Genomic DNA, 19,804 nt, shown 5'->3' on the forward strand with positions numbered 1-19,804 from the left:
TGATATAAACTATGCGATTGCTTTTATGTGGTTAGAGCCACGCTACTTCGTATATTTGTAGACGTGTTGCTCACTAGAGAAATGCCCTGTGAAATAGCGTGGCGTATGAGGTAATTGTGCCGCAGCTATCTGCAGATAAAGGAAAATAGATTTTATTAAAGACAACTTTTCTTTTGAAGATTTCTTCTGGGGGGAGATGGAAAAATTTCATTATTTTACCCGGCTCTCAAACATTTTTCAGAATAGGCAGGCAGAGCTGAAATAATTGAATGTGAACTATCCCTTGAATTGCATCAGATTCATCTATAAAGGAGGGGGGTTTTAATAAAAGGAAAGAGTGCAGACTTCAGTTACGTGAATAGAAAAAATCAGTGACCTCAGCATGTTTATTCCTGTGTCTTCCAGAAGCTAATAAACTACATTCCGTAAAGCCACCAGACTGTCTGGCTTGACGCAGTTCAGGAAACGGTGACTTATCCATTCTATAAACAGAAAGATATTTTAAAACCATAAAACCAATAGCCAATTATTTTAGAAAGAGTCGCTTTTTTTAGCTGTTGGGTATAATATCCAGTCTGATGGGTTTTTTATCCTTCAAGAGATGGAAGTGAAACGTAATGGCAGTTCTTCCAAAACACATTGGCAAAGTTAGAAAGATTATAAAATACAAAGGCTGATGCATTTTTACTCCACTGCAGATGTGAACAAAAATGTTATAGCCCTGTATCTATCCAAAATAAACCACCTAATGCCCGGAGTGTAGTCAGTTTTTATTTTTACGCAAATGTACGTGCACGCTCTAATGCACAGCCTTGCAAAGTAAAGTTTATTTGAAGCGTACCCGTTATGCTGCGTTCACACCAGCCGCGGTAGAGGCGTCAAGCGCCAGTGATTTCAATGTTAAGTCAATGTAAAGACACGTTGACGCACGTCTGGAGTTCTCATGGCGGGAATGAGGCATCAGGAACTTGCTGTAGTAGTGACGTGATTACAGGAAGCGAGTGGAGTCGCAGAAGCCCCTCCCATGATGCGAATTTTCGTGTGAAAGTCTCGATTACTAGAATTTCACGTGTGAGTGAGTACACTCAAAATGTTCAAGCATCCAACTTTGCACGGTAGACGTGAATTTGACGCCTCAAACGTGTCTGGTGTAAACCCAACATTAGTGTTGTGCCAGATAGACATTCGTATTGTGTATCGACGATCGTCAGACATATCGCCGAAAGCCAGCTTTCATGACGATAGTTGGCGATGGTTATTATTATCATCATAGTTTCACATTAACATGCGCATTGCGTGCTTTTCTTCACCTGAGAGGGTTTGTGAGGTTTACTTTGCGCGAGAGAGCTTGTAACGCGCGCGGATTCCTTCTCGCATGCACCTGGACTTAACGCGCACGTCTTGGACTCTTGCTCGGACCTGAATGTTCCTGGCATGGAATGCTTCTGTAATGCGCGTGATTCAGACTCTTCCTCGCACATGAGCTTGTAAAACACGCAGCTTTGACATTTCCTTGTAGAGAAGTTGTTAGCACGCAGAGGGTTAAAACCAGCGAGTTTGTTGTTACCGCTCCCTGGCACGCAGGAAATTTTAGCGCTTTTCCATTCTCGGATTAGTGGCATCAGTTTTAAGAAGGTTGCGGTCATGATAGTGTTACCCTTGCTTCTTTTTTGTCCATCAGTCAAGTGATTCGTCATAAATATGTAGAAAAATGAACAAATAAATAAATGAGTGAACTACTGCCCTGCCCCACGATACTTTCGTGTATCAGTGATCTCATAGGTTGACGGTAGTCTGATCTCAAAATGGGGCATATTGCCCAACACTACACTCTTAGAAAGGATGTGTTAATTTTTTACACATCTTTGTGCGTTAAGCTTTTAACACATTATGTGTAATTTTAACACATAATGTGTCATTTTGTGTTGATTTTGTGTTAAAATATAACACAAGTTGTGTGAAAAACAACACAAAATGTGTTGTTTTTAATAATAACACAGTGATGGGTGAATTCTGGGACAACGCATTTAGTGTGTCGTCCCACAATCAACACTAATGTGTTGTTTTTAACACATTCGTTCTAAGAGTGTAGTACCCATACACAGACATTTGACGCATGCGCATTGCGAAAAATCCAATGCATCTCCTGGGCTACATACTACATTCTCCTGTATGCGCAAGCGTGACCTACGCGTACATTGTATGCAGGGTTTCAAAAATCTGGCAGTGCGCGTACAGTTTGCGGCACTCTTTTGATGATGAAAATTGCGTCGTGCACTACTAGGACCCACAAGTAGGCTTTTGACCATAAAAATTGACCATACTTTAGCTTTAATCCTTCATGCAGTTCTGTATCATTCTGAATAAGGGGAAATTTGAGCTCTTTACCCTCAAACTAATAATGACAATAATACATCAAATTATAATTTCAGACCTAATTATATTCCATTATTTATATGTCTACGGGGGGCCACATACCCATACCGCAGGATGCAATTTTTCCATCAGAAGAGTGTATTGTATGCGTAGGTCACGCATGTGTGAACAGTAATGTGTAGGCCACGAGAGGTACTGCAATTTGTCACAATGCGCATGCATCGAGCATCAGCACACATGTATGAGTCAAATGAACACTTCGACTGTGATCATACGGTCGCATATGCGTTAAAAAACATGCTTTACTTGGAGCTTAAGATTTCCTGTTTCTTACTATATTGTTGCTGTGCAAACATCTTAATGTACACCTACTGTATAACATCTGAGGGAGCAGTTAATAGGACTGAAACCTTCAGTGGTCCTTCATTCCTGTTAGCACCATTACAAAGACCCCTCAAACTGCTTGTTATTTGTTTCTTGCCTACAGTATTTCTCTCTCTTAGTCTTTCCTACAATTGCACAAACAGGTCTTGAATGGTCTGTCAAATGTAGGATTCAAATGAGAGATACCTGCTTTCATCTTAAGGTTTTCCATAATTGATCAGTACGTGGTTAAGGGTCGCGGGTCAATTTTCTGATCCTCCCATCTTTTATTCAACCTGGTAAGCCTTGAAAACTAGAAAGTTCTACAACTCTATTAGGAAAGTAGATGTATTTTTCCACAGCCGATCTATGGCATACTGTAAGACCTGAATCCACAATTAGGATTTTCCTGGTAAAGGCAGTAACTGTAGGCTAGTCTGCAGTCGGTGGCAGGTTTTTATTTCTTCTGTTTCTCAGAACGGTACAGGGGGCTTTAAGGGGCCATGCCCTCTCTGTTAAGTCACTTTTTCATTGAATAGTACGATACGTTCCAGCTCATGTTTGAGGGATGTACAGTAACTAGTACCTCATACTTTTTTTAAGTAGCATCTCAGTTGATGTTTCCAAGCGAGACGTACTGATATGTTATGGTATGTGATTTATAAATTTATTGTGAAAGGAATTGTGTTAGATTTGTTCCTGGCTTATTGGATATAAACTCACTGAAAGTGAATGATTTCCTATTATGTAAGATTTTTTGTCCTGTTTACTTTACTCCTTATGCTTTTTACTTCAGCTGCTATCTGGTTTTCACCACAAAAACAGAACTGGTCTGTCTTATCTAATAGACAAAATAGAGAAAGGAATATGTCTTTACAGTGGTCTATATGTTAATTAAAAAAATAAAAAACATTTATTGTTTTATGGCATTATAAATGTACACACATTTTCAATTTTAACTACAAAAAATATTAAAGGATTAGTCCATTTTCTTCAAAAAATCTAGATAATTTACTCACCACCATATCATCCAAAATGTTGATGTCTTTCTTTGTTCAGTCAAGAAGAAATTGTGTTTTTTGAGGAAAACATTCCAGGATTTTTCTCATTTTAATGGACTTTAATGGACCCCAACACACAACAGCCCCAATGCAGTTCAAAACCGCAGCCTCAAAGGACTCCAAACGATCCCAACGAGTCACAAGGGTCCCATCTAGCGAAACGATTGTCATCCCCGGCAAGAAAAAAAGCACTTTTAAACCACAACTTCTCGTCTTCTTCCGGTCCTGTGACGTGCCAGCGCGACCTCACGTAATACGTCATCACGTCAAGAGGTCACGGATGACGTATGCGAAACTACGCCCCCGTGTTTACAAGTGTGGAGAAAGAGGACCGTTCTGACGTTGTTGTATGTCGAAAGATACTAATTAATGTCTTTGTGTCAGTTTATTGTTTAAAATGGTCAGCAAATATGTGTTTTATATATGTTACCTTTGTTACGACCTTTCAACGTCATTACACAATTACGTGACGTCGCCCTGGCTCGTCACACAACCGGAGGAGACAAGAAGTTGTGGTTTAAAATTGCATTTTTTTCTTGCCAAAAATGACAATCGTTTCGCAAGATAAGACCCTTATGCCTCGTTTGGGATCGTTTGGAGTCCTTTGAAGCTGCAATTTTGAACTGCATTAAAACTGTTGGGTGTTGGGGTCCATTGAGGTCCATTAAAATGGGAAGGGTCCTGGAATGTTTTCCTCAAAAAGCATAGTTTCTTCTCGACTGAACAAAGTAAGACATTAACATTTTGGATGACATGGTAGTGAGTAAATTATCTGGATCCTTTAAATGCTAGTATTTTTACATTACATTTTATTGAACATTTGCTGTTTTTCATCATTCAATATCGAACATTTGCTGGTTATGCCTGTGCATGTCTAACAAAGCCATGAATCACTGTATCCTTCAGATGGCCGCAATCGAACACAGCCACTTATTTCAGCAGCATTACATTTAGTTAGAGTAAAATGACAAATGTGTGCCCCTCCGAAATTCTGAATGCCCCCGTAAGTAATTCATCCTGGTGCTGCCTCTTGATTGTAACCCTGGTTAAGTGCTTTGGCGCAGATTGAGACTAAATGAACGTGTCATTTTATCAGCCCAAATGGAGCTAAAGCACCATTGTACTGTATGCAACCAATGCAAGCCCAAATCGCATTTACCAAGAATAGTGAATATATTTCTGCATTTTACTTGTCATTAGGTGACTGGAAGTATCTCTTAGATAGCTCTGTTATTGGTAATGCTTTTTATAAAAGACACGGGTTGCCATAGTGATAATGGACACGGGTTGCCAAAATGGAGCATAGCTAAAATAGAAAGTTAACCATACAGATAGAAACATACTAAAAACAACCTATGGCTTATAGACATTTGTGTCAGTTTGAGTCACCATCTAAACCTAATTTTAAAAAATATCTGAAATGCTGGATTGTGTATTAGAAACGCCAAACCCCGCCTATGGTATGATTGCGTACAAAGTATAATAAAAAAAATATTATTTAAAAATAATGATTCCCCGCCCCTTAAACCAGCGTCACATGGCAAAAACAAATCGTACAAAAATGTACTCATTTGGTCACACAAATTCGTAAAAGACTTATGAATTGCCATGAGATTGTGTTGGATACTGTATACAGGGCAGTGATGGGCTTTGATGTTACAGAAGGGTAATGTCCTGGGGTTCCAGATGAGGTGATAACCACATTTTCTGAGAAATCTCTTGCATGCAAACCTGTGGTCTGTGAATTACCCATCACAACAAAGTTTCTGAAGCCTTCAGGCTGTTTTTCACCCGTCCCAGCAGGATTATAATCCTTGATGTATTTGCAATGTAAAGTTCTGAAGTGTTTTCGTCTGAAATGGGAACATTATAAAGGTCAGGCTGCCAGGTCTTGAGTGCCTGCTGCTGGCAAATTGATGTACTTTGAAAGATTATCACCGCCTTGAGAGGTTTAGTAATGATAGGTAGTCATTTTCAGCAGAGTTTCTCAATTAGCTTTCAGGCCTTGCTGTGGAAAGTATAGAATGATAGGCAACAAGCTTGTTTTTCCAGCAACTTTGATAACATGTGATGCAGAATGCATATAGTATTACTGTAAGTGCCTATGGAATTTGCGCCACTAGGCGGCCATGTTTGCAAGGCGTCCAGGTGCAGCTATTTTAATCATGCCAGACTAAAGTCCCTTATGTGTGGAAACGACACGACTGAAAAACGCATCCGTGAGTATTTTTAAACACAAGTATTTGTACTTCTACTTGATGAGTAAAGGATGCGTGTACTTTTCCCATCTCTGCCCACTACAAGATTTAATTAGGGGGCTATGTCTGCAATGCGTCCGGGTGGTGGTCCGCCTCAAAAACAATGGGTGAAGAGAAATTGCCTCTGTTTTAAACACCAGGTTAGTGTAGAAAGCTGTTAGCACACTAGCTAGCTAATGCTAGCATTAACAATAATAATCAATGTGTCACAGTCACCATTTGTTTAAAGGAATAGTCTACTCATTTTCAATATTAAAATATGTTATTACCTTAACTAAGAACTGTTGAATCATCCCTCTATCATCTGTGTGTGTGCACGTAAGCGCTGGAGCGCGCTGCGACGCTTCGATAGCATTTAGCTTAGCCCCATTCATTCAATGGTACCATTTAGAGATAAAGTTAGAAGTGACCAAACACATCAACGTTTTTCCTATTTAAGACGAGTAGTTATACAAGCAAGTTTGGTGGTACAAAATAAAACGTAGGGCTTTTCTAAGTGGATTTAAATAAGTAACTATATTTTATGGCGTAATAGCACTTTTGGGAGTACTTCGACTCGGCGCAGTAACACCCTCCCTCTCCCATTATGAGAGTGAGAAGGGGAGCAGACTTTTCAGGTGAGTCGAAGTACTCCCAAAAGTGCTATTACGCCATAAAATATAGTTACTTATTTAAATCCACTTAGAAAAGCGCTACGTTTTATTTTGTACCACCAAACTTGCTCGTATAACTACTCGTCTTAAATAGGAAAAAACGTTGATGTGTTTGGTCACTTCTAACTTTATCTCTAAATGGTACCATTGAATGAATGGGGCTAAGCTAAATGCTATCTTAGCGTCGCAGCGCGCTCCAGCGCTTACGTGCACACACACAGATGATAGAGGGATGATTCAACAGTTCTTAGTTAAGGTAATAACATATTTTAATATTGAAAATGAGTAGACTATTCCTTTAACTCTGTTTGCCCATGAGGCCACCTGAAGCATTTCCTCAGGCACGATAGTCTTAATAATATCTTGTAGTGTGCAGAGATGGGAAAAGTAGTTTATTTTAATTCCCTTACAATTCCCATAATTGTTTTATACTCAACAGATTTCTGTTTGTATATATGTAAAAGATTTCTTCTAAATTAACCAAAACATGCTTATCTGTAAACATTTCAGGAGAAAAGTCATTAACTGGAAAAGATCTGTGGTGATATGGCTTAGTGGTGATTTTGTTCTTATTCAACTGCAGGGATGGGACGGTATGAAAATTTCATATCATGATTATAGTGACCAAAGTTATCACGGTTATCAATATTATCATGGCTTTGTTAAAATGAGATAGAAATGTCAAAAAGAACTGATACACACACTGAAAACATTTGAACAAGTTTTATTTTTGAAATTCACAATTTAATATTTCATGTCCCTGAAATTATTTCTGTGGTAAAAATAAATAAATTTGTCGAATAAGTTTACAGTGAATGAATACAATACATTATCCCTTAAATGCCTTCTGAAAACAATGTTGCATGTGCGCACTTGCGTCAAACTGATTCTGACTGGACAGGATTTACAGTAAGTTTTCAAAATCACGGTAATCAAACACGGTTGTAATAATAATTCAATTTTAAACGATAATACTAACCTTCAGGACATTTTATCGTGGTTAATCGTAAAGCCGGTAATCGTCCCATCCCTAACTGCTAGGCTTTGTCAGATGTATGTACATGATATTAACGCATTTTAATTTGTTAATGCCATCGTGTTAAAGTCGTGTTGACAGAGTTTAGGGAAAACTTCCTTATGTTGAGTTTAATGCGAATTTGCGCTTAAGGTGCGTGACAAAATCACACGCGCACTTCAGTGCGGTATAAATGCGATTGAAGTGTTTACATGCCGCATACTGCGATTAAAAAACACGATTATGCTTGCTGCGATTATGAGCTTAATCACATTTTTTATCAAAGTATTGCGTTTACATAAGGTATAATCGCAATATTGCCAAAATCCCATTATAATCGCATTATGAGGGTGCATGTAAACATGGTCATTGTCAAGTTTCAAACAGTACTGTTGAATAACATTCTACTGTACTGCTTTTTGAAAATTATTTATGCCCATTTGAGTTTTGTAATATTGTAGTGGTAAATCACAACAAACACAAAACAAAAGCGCAAAAAAAATCTATTTTGTTAATAAATATAATTAGCCTTGAATAGTCTCTTAGGCAATGTGGGACCTTGACAGAATAATTGTTTGAGAACTGCTGTGATATAAATGCCAAGTGGCCTAATGAGTTTAGTTCATATTTAATATGTTAAAGGTTTGCAAGAAAGACACACAGCAACATAAAAGACAGCTTTTAAAAGAGTTGTGAAGGTTACGCACTGTTAGTGAGCAGTTATCATCATTAGAGAGCAATTGACATTGGCAAAAGGCCTTGTGTCTTAAAGCTTTGCATTAAAGTGCATTAATTAAAGATATTTTGAGTTTCGTACTAGGGTTCGGAAGTGATCACTTTTTTAATGTAATTAATAACATGATGTGCAGATTAATTATTTATCGCATCAAATCACACATAAATACTGGCATGTAAATGGAGAAATACCCTCAAATTAAATAAAATAAACAATGCTTTTCATGTTTTTAGGTTGGTCAGTAGTTTTCAGGTACGGGAATAAAATTAAGTAATTAAATGTAAAATAATACTGCATAGACTTTACTGTATAAATTAAATGTAGATTTATTCTTATTAGTTTAGTGTCCGTTGTTTGATTAACATTTAAAACAGACAGCATCAGGTTTATACTGTTACTTTAAGAGTGCACAGATGGATCCAATATACTACTGTACATGCGTTTTATTTCTCTACTACATTTACAGACAAAGTGTTTATTAGAATATTTATACTGTATATATACTGTATTAAGATAATATAAAATATACTGTATTTTAAGATAATGTTGTTTTAATATGTCCTGAACTCGAGTAGCGCTGTCTGAAGGCTTAAGAAGTGATCTTCTGGTCACATGCTGTGAGTACTGCATTGAGATCTGCTCACAATCTTTATGTGCTTTAATATTTAAATTGGCAAGGTCTAGGAGCATATGAAATTATAAATGTTTGTGACAATGCATAACTGGCTCGATCGGGTTCGTTAAAAATTTGAAAGGGGATATATCATTAAAATCGGACTATTTCCATGCTTAAAGGGACATTCCACTTTTTTTGAAAATGCGCAAATTTTCCAGGTCCCCTAGAGTTAAACAATTTAGTTTTACCATTTTGGACTCCATTCAGCTGATCTCCAGGTCTCCAGAACCCCAACCCCAAGCGACAATGGTAAAAAATTTGGAACAAAAATTGAGTAGTTACCGTCCAGAAGCGGCATGATCCTGCCGATCGTTGCATAATGTGACGGCATCACCTTCCGGGATTTCCTTTCGTCTATATCCGACGCTGAGGGATTAGCATGAAAGCAACGGAGTTCCCATTTCGTCGATATAGTGACGCATCGGGACACCCTTTGCGTCTTCATACTGACACTGAAGGCGTTTGAACATGCTTCAAATTTTGACGCCTTGGGGAGTGAGAATGGGTTGTTTATTTATAGGCTGAAGAAAAGGACAAAACTGATCTCTTGACAAGCTGGGGGCTGTTTACACTTGCTATTAAGATGTGTTTTCATCGATGGTATTTAAATCCGTCTCTTTTGTCCACTTTCGACCGCTTCTGTGCTGAATACTATGAGGGGGTGGTCTGTGAGATGGTGGGCGAGTCTCTCTGCTGTCATTCAAACCCGAGCGGGAGTAATTATGAGTTTATATGGACGCAAACTAATATTATGTCGGCGTGCACTGCTTGTTTAGCAAGTAAACATGCTGCACAGTGTTTTGTACATGAGTATGTAAGAGCTTTCTTTGAATTTTCAGCGCAATTGATGAAATAGGATCGCGCAACTTTCACACGCTTTCAAAACGAAACTACGGAGATCAGCCGCTTAGTTTTATCAATGAAAGGCTAAAATAGCGCTGTTCACCGAATGTTCACGCCAGAAGTCAAAAAAGACTTAAACTTGTGTTTTATACCTCAGATTAGATAAATGGGCGGAGAGAAGGCGGTGGCGTGTGGCTGTTCGAACGCATTCAACCACATGTGCGTTCCGCAACTCCAAAGCGATCCGATCGAAAGTGGTTTCGACCACCTCTGGATGTGGTTGAAAGTGGTCAAAAGTGGACAAGCTCAAAACGTTTTGAACACCGTTTACACCTGGCATTAACGTCTTCCACTTGTGATCCGATCGACGAAAACACATGTTAATGCCAAGTGTAAACAGCCTCCTAGATTCAAACGAGCTTGACTCAACAGCATATGTGGTAACTGCTTTTCTACTAGAGACAGCATTTAAACAAGGCAGCCCATATTAATTGACACAAGAAAGTTTTTTTAAGAAATACACTTAAGTCTTCATCAGCTAAGCTTGTTAAAATGCACTTAGCTTTCTTCGGGTCAGTTTGACCTTGTCACCTACGGCTAGTGGAAATTTCCCTTTGCACTTGTGATTCAGACTCTCAGCAGCACATAGTCTTTCTTTTCTCTGGGCTTTAATTAAGATGCTCCTGTGGGCATGCTGCCTGCAGTACTGTCTGAGCATTTCCCGTCGCTCAAAAACAGAGAAAAGCTACATTGTCTGTTGTTCACACAAAGAGAAAAAATCCATTACTGTGCCAGTCCTTTTTGAATAATTGAATCAATCAGATTTTTCCTGGCAAGATTTCTAAAGAACTATTAGTTACATTTATTATTGGGCATGAATTACTGATGTGACCTTAATATGATGATAATGATGGTCCCAGATATTGGCTTGCCCGGCATGATGAATTTAATTACATTTCTCTGGTTTCATCCTTAAGCAATGTAAAGTTTCGTCGTCATAAAACATTCAGCTCGAAAAATCATCTACTTGCTTTTACTCTATATCCCAGCTGCTATTGTTTAAACTCATAAACCCATTATTATAATTTTAAGCGGGGTTAGTTTTTTTTGGTTTCGTTTTACCATGTCTACAACTGCTATGATAGAGGGATCAAGTGTTTTTTTAAGGTGCTGCCTTAAAATCAAAATTACTTACAGTAAGTCATTTAAACTTTTTATATTAGCTCTTTCCCTGTCATTGAGTTAACTTGTCAATGGCAGGGAAAGAGTTAAAATAAGAAGTTTAAATGACTTACTGTAACGTTAACTCGTCAATTAAGAGAAAACGCTTTCCTGCCAATGATAAGTATTTCCGCCAATCCGTAATACCGCTATTATCTTAGGAAGTATTGCCCTAGTGCAAACAGTTGTATGTTCATGTATGTTTTGATGATCACTCTGAATCTGATCCCTATCAAAAGTCCTGCACAAAAATGTGCCGTTTTTTGGTGTGTCCTTTTAAACGCAAATGAGCTGATCTCTGTACTAAATGTCAGTGCCTTGGTTGGATAGTGCAGATTAAGGGGCGATATTATCCCCTTTTGACATCACAAGGGGAGCCAAATTTCAATGACCTATTTTTTCCACATGCTTGCAGAGCAACCCATTCTCACCAAAAAGCGTACAAATGACATGCAGTGTGATTATCGTGCAAAAGATACGCCAAATTCCGATTATGTGTGCATATGATACGCCAGTCCTTCCCATTCACTTATATGGTGAATCGTTTCGTGTCATTTTATTTATTGTTTTCTCATTTGTTTTCTGTTTTTTTCCCATTGTCGCTTGGGTTTAGGGTTAGAACAACTTTTTGTTATATAAAAATGACATCCTAACCCAAACCCCATCTCTAACCCCAACTCCAAGTGACCATGGCGTTAATATAGACAAAAGCATGGAGAAACCTGTATATTAAATAACCTGCTTAAACAAATGTGAAATCTAACCCTAAACCCAAGCGACAATGGGAAAAAAAACAGAAACCAAATGAGAAAACAATAAATAAAACGACACGAAACGATTCGCCATATAAGTGAATGGGAAGGACTGGAGTATCATATGCACGCAAAATCGGAATTTGGCGTGTCTATTGCACGCTAATCACACTGCGTGTCATTTGTATGCATCTTGGTGAGAACGGGTAGTGCAGAGAATAGTTTACCAGAACTAAGTTACTGGGTTGATCTTAATTACATTTTCTAGGTTGATAGAAGCATGGGGACCCAATTATAGCACTTAGAAAAAGTCAGATTTTCATGATATGTCCTCTTTAAATTTTACATTACATTTACATTCTATTATCCAAAGTTATTTACAAAAATGTACCATTAAGTACCACTATGATTATTTGCTGATGTTACCTTGGTATTATTGTGGTAGTCAAGACATGGATTTATGCATGGCATATGTCATAAAACCATATGGTGTTACCATAGCACATTTTTTTTATATATATATTATATTTATTGTAGTGTTTTCAAATTTACAGACAGATAAACAGTACAATCACATGACAGGAACAAATACAACTACCCGAAATCATACACAAACAAAAAATAAATAAATAAACAAAAATAAAAAACCTCCTTCAGTAAGAATCATCTTTGCAGATTGACGACAAAACCAAAACACAAGTAAGGAAAGTCAAAAAAAAAATGTTTGGCCCAAGGAATGGATAGGGGTTAGATTTAAGATAGAACTCAACAAAAATGACAGTAAAATGAGAATGACATTTTTTTTTAAGTCGTTGCATCCTTAGTTTTTGACAGGTGATTGAAAAGAGGCCTCCAGGAAGCTTACCATAGCACATTTTATTATTGTTTCCAGGACAATTTAATTCATTTAAATTTTTTTTAACATGTAAAAGCCTTATGTAACACTTAATATTCTTTGACATGAACTAACCGGAGCTACATGCTGACATGACTTTAACATAACATACTAGTGCACAGAATGCGGCAACCTTGATTCAGACACCCAGAATGAGGGACTTGATAACAAATATATTCTGGCTTAGCTCACCTTTGATGTCAGTCCCACAAATCCAAGGTGCTTTGAGCAAGTCTGTCCTTGAAGTCAAACCAGTGAAAAGTCCCTGGTGGGAAAGATATTGTAATCCTTTGCAGAATAAGAATAAGCGTGTTGAAGAATTGTTTCGTAAAAGGAGTTTGGAAAAATTACCCAGAGTCCCTGCAATGCTGCGAGAAGATCATAGAGCAGACAATTGAGAAACAAAACCTCACCTCAAATATTTTTTAGCAGTGCTTTGCCTAGGTCAGTCTGTCTTTGAAGTTGCTGATGTTGACATTTAAAAGAGCTTCTCTCAGAAATCACATCTTTGATGCCTGTGCCTAGTCTGCCTGTGTCAAGAAGTGAATGTGTTACATAATCTAAAGATCCAAGCTTAAGGAGTAACCGAAAACAAGTATATAAAGTCTATGAGCACAGAACTCAAACACCTTTTTATTTTAATCTTGGCTAAAAATGGGATAACAGAGGAGGTGGCACTGGTATACGACGCAAGTTAGATTCAAACTCTGGTCGCTTGGATAAGCACTTGAGAACATGAGGCCACATCTCCACCCCAGACTTCCTCTTGAATAGAGGCTCAGTATGTGAAATATTTGTGAGTAAATAACTATTTATGAATCTAAAGTAAACAATCCAAATCCACACATTCCAGCTCTGCACTATGTTCTCGCCTGAACCCTGCGTGGGGAGGGTGACTTAGTAGTAATATGTAAATAAACTGACTATTGATGCAGCATCTCTCTCCCTTGATGCGTGCATTTGATATGCATTGACACGCATGTTGTTGTCTGTCTGTAGCTGCTGTGTCAGGCAGAAGTTCCCAGGAGGAGATCTTCAGCTCCAGTCTGGCCACTCTAACAGCTAACAACCCCAAGTCCACTCGAACCGACAACCCAGCCGACATCAAAGGTAACCACCACCCATTGTTTGTTTGCTGCTCACTCTCTTTCATTACTCCACTCACTACATCATTTCACCAGTTCGGTGTCCTCACTATCAGACTTACAATTCAACTACGCTGTTAGAATATGAGCATTTATCACCATTAAATAACTTAAAGGGCTGCTAACTTAAGTGTTTTTAGCAATTTAAAAATAGTCTCTGCTATCTCCATAATGTGCTTTGGACTACATCAAAACATGTGTCTCTGGCAGAAGGTTGAACTACGCGCTCACTAGGCAGAGTCTGTAAGCTGTTATGGTTGGGCATAATCAATGTGACATCACATTGATAGGGGACCCCAACAGCCTGTTTTATGAATAATGTTATGAGCCTGTTTCAGAATAAACGGATTTCTATAATAACAGGATGTTTCTGCACACATACTGGCGACTCATTTTCTGCTAGAAACACTTTCAAAAGTGCATTTTTTAGGTTAGGGGGGCTTTAAAAGAGAACAGTGCATTGCAAAAAAATTCTTTCTTAATAGATTTTTATATTGGAAAGCAAAAAAAAATTTAACAATCACCCTTGGACACCTCTGTTAGTAATAGGTGCATCGGATAAAAGACCAAGTCAATAATAAAAAAAAAAAACTGAAAGATCCCACACACTATCAGACTTGCAACGTTTTGGATCCCTTGACCTTTATCAGGTATTATTCAATACACAGTAAATTTCTAAAGAGTCTTAAAGGCAGAGTATCTGATTTGATCCAAAAAACATTTTTAGTTATGCTGGTTAAAAGTCTCCTCACATCCTGATAGCAATCACTATGTTAACTCTTTCCCCGCCATTGACGAGATATCTCGTCAATCTGCAATACCGCTATTATCCACCAGGTATTTGTCAGGTTTAAAATACTTATGAACCTTAACAAAAATACGACGCACTCAGACCACGAATGGGGTAGAAATACTGCAGGGAGAACCCAGATTGAGATGTCTCATCAGGAAACATTCAACTGTCTCTCAACTTGAGTCTTCCTGCGGGCCTGTTTTTATTTAGGTTTTAATCACTGGTTAACTCCCTTCATTCCGAAGGTCGAACCTCACAGATTTTCACAATTGTAACAACATCACACATTTGATAGGATTAAATAGGATTGATTACATTTTACCAAAGCAAGATAGTAACTTGATGATGCAGTTACCAAAGGTCATATGATAACAAAAGAACATTGTACGCACTATTTTACCTTGGCAGTCTTCTAAGTAGCTAGACAGACTTAATATGATTCTAAGCAAATGAATATATATTCATAAATCTAAACCAATGATTATACATTCATAAATGATAACATAAAACATTCAAATATAATAAGAAATGCATAATTTGTAATAAGAAAATACATTTTCTCCAACATTCCCTCCTGTTTATCATTTATAATGTCTTTTACTTCGGGTTGTAACCCGTTACCTGCTTAGGCACTTTAGGATTAAACCTTCATCAGTAGACAGAATTTAATTTCTTCTACACATTATCATCATAGGTTTTAGTAGTTTTTCGAACAACAAATTTATAGTCTTCTCCATCTGCAATATTACCCAAGAAGTATGCATCAGTAAGTACAGATTGAATCATTTTCTTTGTCATTTTTGACACACATTGTATCACACTAATCAATCGTATGCATATCAGCACAAGAGCAGATAGTATTGGAATTAATATTTTCAACAGTTTCTCCCACCAATATCCTCCAAACAACCATTGCGTCGTATCCTCAGTTGTAGCATAGTCTTTATCCATGGTGTCGCGCAACTTTGTGAGATTGTTGATGGCCTGTTCAATAATTGCCCCGTCTGCATCATTCGCAGGAATGAAACTGCAACAACTTGCTCCGATAATCCGACGGACACCTCCGAGGGAGGCGGTCAACTGGTCAAGCACCATACGGTCTTGAAGTTCCATCATACGTAGGGCTGTCAGTTCCTCACGAATGCCTTTCAATGCAGCTTGAGTAGAATTAACAAACTGTTCACAACCTGTAATCAAAAGTCTCCATCCTTAGCATGAGCTTTCCAGTCCCCAGCCAAGGGAACAAGGCGAGGCTCACTTTCTGTCCGTTGGTCCATAGCTTGTGGTCATTGGGGACATCCGTTCCCCATATGGAATCATGTTTTGTGAAAATGTCTCTCTTACCACGATGTACCTCTGTAGCAGTATGGTCTGTAGGCCGTACCAGGGCACATCTTCCTGTCCACCCGACCGATAGATAATGGTATATGGTCAGTCCACATAGCCAGACGAAGTTGGTTTGGGGATTAGTCCCCATGGCGTCGGGTGCAGTGAAATATTCAGTACATGTGCTTCCTTTCCTAGCCTCAGACTCGTTAAAATCTCCTTTGTGGTTCGTTGTACAAAGGGTGTACATGATGTGACAGTTCTGCTCCGGAAATCTTCCAAGGTAGCCATTGACAACACCCAATGTTAGATTATTTTCAAAACAGATGAACTTTGTTCTTGGTGAAACATGAATAGGACCATTCATTCTAACACTTACATCTTCTGGCAGGTTCTTAAGGTTCTTAAAAGTCAGTGTGTTTAAATCCACTGGAGGAGGCAGGCGATACTTTAAAGTGGCATTCAGAAGTACTGGTGTATATGCAGATGTCAAGCATTCAGGAAACAAATCGTTGGTATTCAATACCGGTTCAGGTTCCACGTGCGGATTCGTTCCTGACTTGGGCATTTTTGAACAAACGTAGCAGTTTGTGTGGTTTCCACTCCGTGCGACGTACTTCGCATAACGATACCACATGTTGATCTCGTAGGTGTTCTGGTAGTTTCCATTCTGTTGATCCATTCCTCTTTCTCGACTACTCCATTCCTCTCCGTTTCTCCTCATTCTTTCGTTGTTTCTCTTCATCCCACCAGGGTCTACCTCACGCACCAGCACGATTGCCAGGATTACCATCAGCATCTTCAAACTGTCAGCCATTTTTCTTCTGCTCTGTAGGCTCCTAAAACGGCGGAAAAGGGATCAGTTGGTTTCTTCACTAGGTTTGAGATGGCCAGCTAATCTGAGTATCTCTATACGATACACAGCCTACTAAAAAGGCTGCCCCCCTTTGTAGCCTAGTCTTCCCCACTAGTCCGCATCCAGGGGTGAGCTTTCCAGAGCTTTTAGTCTCTTGATGTGGCTGAGATGTATCCACAAAGGTCTTTCTGCAATCTTCACTGCTGTAGGTGTGGTAATGAGGACCTGAAAGGGACCGTCCCACTTCGGGCTGGACCAGGTTTTTCGTTTGATGACTTTGATGAAAACGTAATCACCTGGTTTCACAGCTGCTTCCCTTCAGTGTAATAAATGAGAATGACCATTGGCCTGAATTTTTCAGCAAATTTCTTGAAGGCCGCCGTCGTATACTTCTGCGAAAACATAAAAACAAAACAAAAGAAAAGAAAACAAAAGAGCTCCATAGCCAAAAAACAACTTTGTTTAAACAGATTTGTTAGGAAGTATCTTGTTTTGACTATTGCTAGAAAATAACTAGTTTTGACTCCCATATAAACTATAGAAACCATTAGGCGACCAAAACATCAAAAGTTAAGCATTTGCCCCCCACCCCGTATCTTCATCATGAGGTGACCCTCTCGTCACTAAAAAACAAAGATCTTCTCATGACTCTAATCCCACATCGCCTGTCTTATTTTGGGGAGTATAATGAATTAATGAGTGTTAATTAAAAAATAAAATGTTATATGAAATAGTGTTATAAAAATAACTTTTATTTTAAAACCATTTGCCCCGGCACAATATTATGTTGTCATATTAGCCATAAAGGAAGCAAAGTTTTTCTTTGTGAGGAAAAACCTTTACCAAACGAAAAAAAATCTATTAGTTAAACATCTTAATAACCCTTGTTTTAGATGAAAGGTTATAAAGTCATACTGCAATTCACAATCATCCCTGGGGTGTTCTGCTTAGAACTGATTGGGGTGCCGAATTGTGTTTTTGAGAAATTATGCATCCGCAAACAATTTTGTTTGCATGATTCCTAAAACCCCCTCTCCCGCATTAGAATGTAAACACATTTGAAAAAACGTTTAAGCGTCCATACTGTGTATCTGTGTGACCAAATAAGGAAAAGGCTTTTGGAGTTACAAATCGATATTAAAATTACTATTTTCAATCCGTTCTCATTTCTCCTTTCTGGAGCATTGAATTTGAGAATCAGCTATGTCTGTGAGCTGTGAGTAGTTTGTCACCATAGATGACACATTTGAGCAGTAAGTTTCTTTGCCGTTCATGCGGCTGGCAACCGTAGCTGCCTGGTCAGCAAGGGTACTCCCTTTACCTCACTGGTATCTCCCTTCAGGTGGGCTTTTACCGTAATCTGTTCCCAGGACATCTCAGGAAACCTCTCTGCTGCCAACCTGCTCGAGAGTTAAGCACAGCTCCACAGACATAACAAACATAAATATAAATGTTAGGTTTTTTGTTTCACATGAACCAATTGACATGTTTTTCGTGATTTCATTTGCCTTTCCCTTTTTGTCCACAAAAGATAAGCATCATTGTAACAATCAAATTGGAATTTTTAAGTGACAGATTTTTTAGGTATTGGAATTTTTCATCAACACTTAATGTTTGTATAATATCTATAAAGTCACAGTCATGGCTGTTTGGAATTGCTTCAGACAAACCAAGTAATTTAGCTGGATATGTTTTATACAAATGGTACATTTTCTACAAATTTTATTTATTATTATTATTATTATTATTATTATTTTTTTTTTAAAGCAAATATTGAACCCATAGGCAAAGAAATGCTCTTCTATTAACTTTACCATAACCATCAATGTTCTTCTATTAACTTTACCATAATGTGTACAATTCTTTGTGCTCTGCAAATGGCAAATAAAACTTTGAACTTTCATTATAGCCATTATCATTATCAATCAATCCATCAATTTATTTCTAGAGCACAATTAAACACAACTTTCGTTGACCAATATGTTTTACAAAACAAACATAAAACCAATATAGGACGACATAAAACCATAATAATCACAATTAAGAGCAGATAAAACGCATTACCAAGGAACTGAGGTCGTAAAACATACGCAAAAAACACATAAAATATTACTAAGGCAATGAGGTCACTAGTCATATAGCGTAAGCCAATTCAATACGTTTTCAACTTAGATTTCTTCTCTTTCCTGTTTTGAAAGCTGCTTTCATTTCTAACATTTCCACCAATGACCTACATTCATCTACATTTAATTTCCCTGACCACTGATATTTCTTTTTCCATTTCTTACCATCCTTCACATTTTCAATTTCTTTACCACACATATACTTCTCATCTCCTTCTAAATCTTCCTTAGCACAAACACTTCAAATAAAAACAAAAACAAAAAATTCAAACAACAAAAATTAAAAATTTCATTCTTTTCTTTTTTCTATTTCTTCAACTTTTCTTTCCCCGGGGAATTCTAAACACCACCTTCTGTTTGTTTACACAGTGTGCTTACTTCAGCGTTTAACTGGTTGGTTGTTTTGAACCTTCAGGGTTTCTCTCCCTGTTGCTGTTTCAGTACACCGGGTAAATTCACAGTATATATAATTTTATATACACAACTATAATACAATATAACAAACAATTGCTTCAGCACATCAACCACAAAAACAATACAATATAACAAACAATTGCTTCAGCACATCAAACACAAAAAAACCCCATAATATACAAAGCATACACCGAATAAATTTTTGGTTTCTACACAAATATAGTATAATCTTTCGGGCGATCCCCAGGATCCCCTTCAGCTACTGGGGGACTCGAACCCTCCATTCGGCTGACTGACA

The 19,804-nt window shown here is 38.0% G+C and overlaps 1 protein-coding gene across 6 annotated transcripts in view; it reads left to right on the plus strand.

Annotated features, from left to right (window-relative positions):
* Positions 1 to 19,804, plus strand: part of arvcfb (ARVCF delta catenin family member b) — a 292,272-nt gene that overhangs the window by 93,059 nt on the left and 179,409 nt on the right. For all 6 annotated transcript variants that reach the window (XM_055199147.2, XM_055199145.2, XM_055199149.2 and 3 more), the window contains exon 3: positions 13,849 to 13,959. The gene's annotated coding sequence lies outside the window, so the exon portion shown is untranslated. The remainder of the gene's footprint in view (positions 1 to 13,848; positions 13,960 to 19,804) is intronic.

This window comes from Misgurnus anguillicaudatus, chromosome 22 (assembly GCF_027580225.2).
Source record: "Misgurnus anguillicaudatus chromosome 22, ASM2758022v2, whole genome shotgun sequence".
In the NCBI taxonomy this organism is placed as follows: domain Eukaryota; kingdom Metazoa; phylum Chordata; class Actinopteri; order Cypriniformes; family Cobitidae; genus Misgurnus; species Misgurnus anguillicaudatus.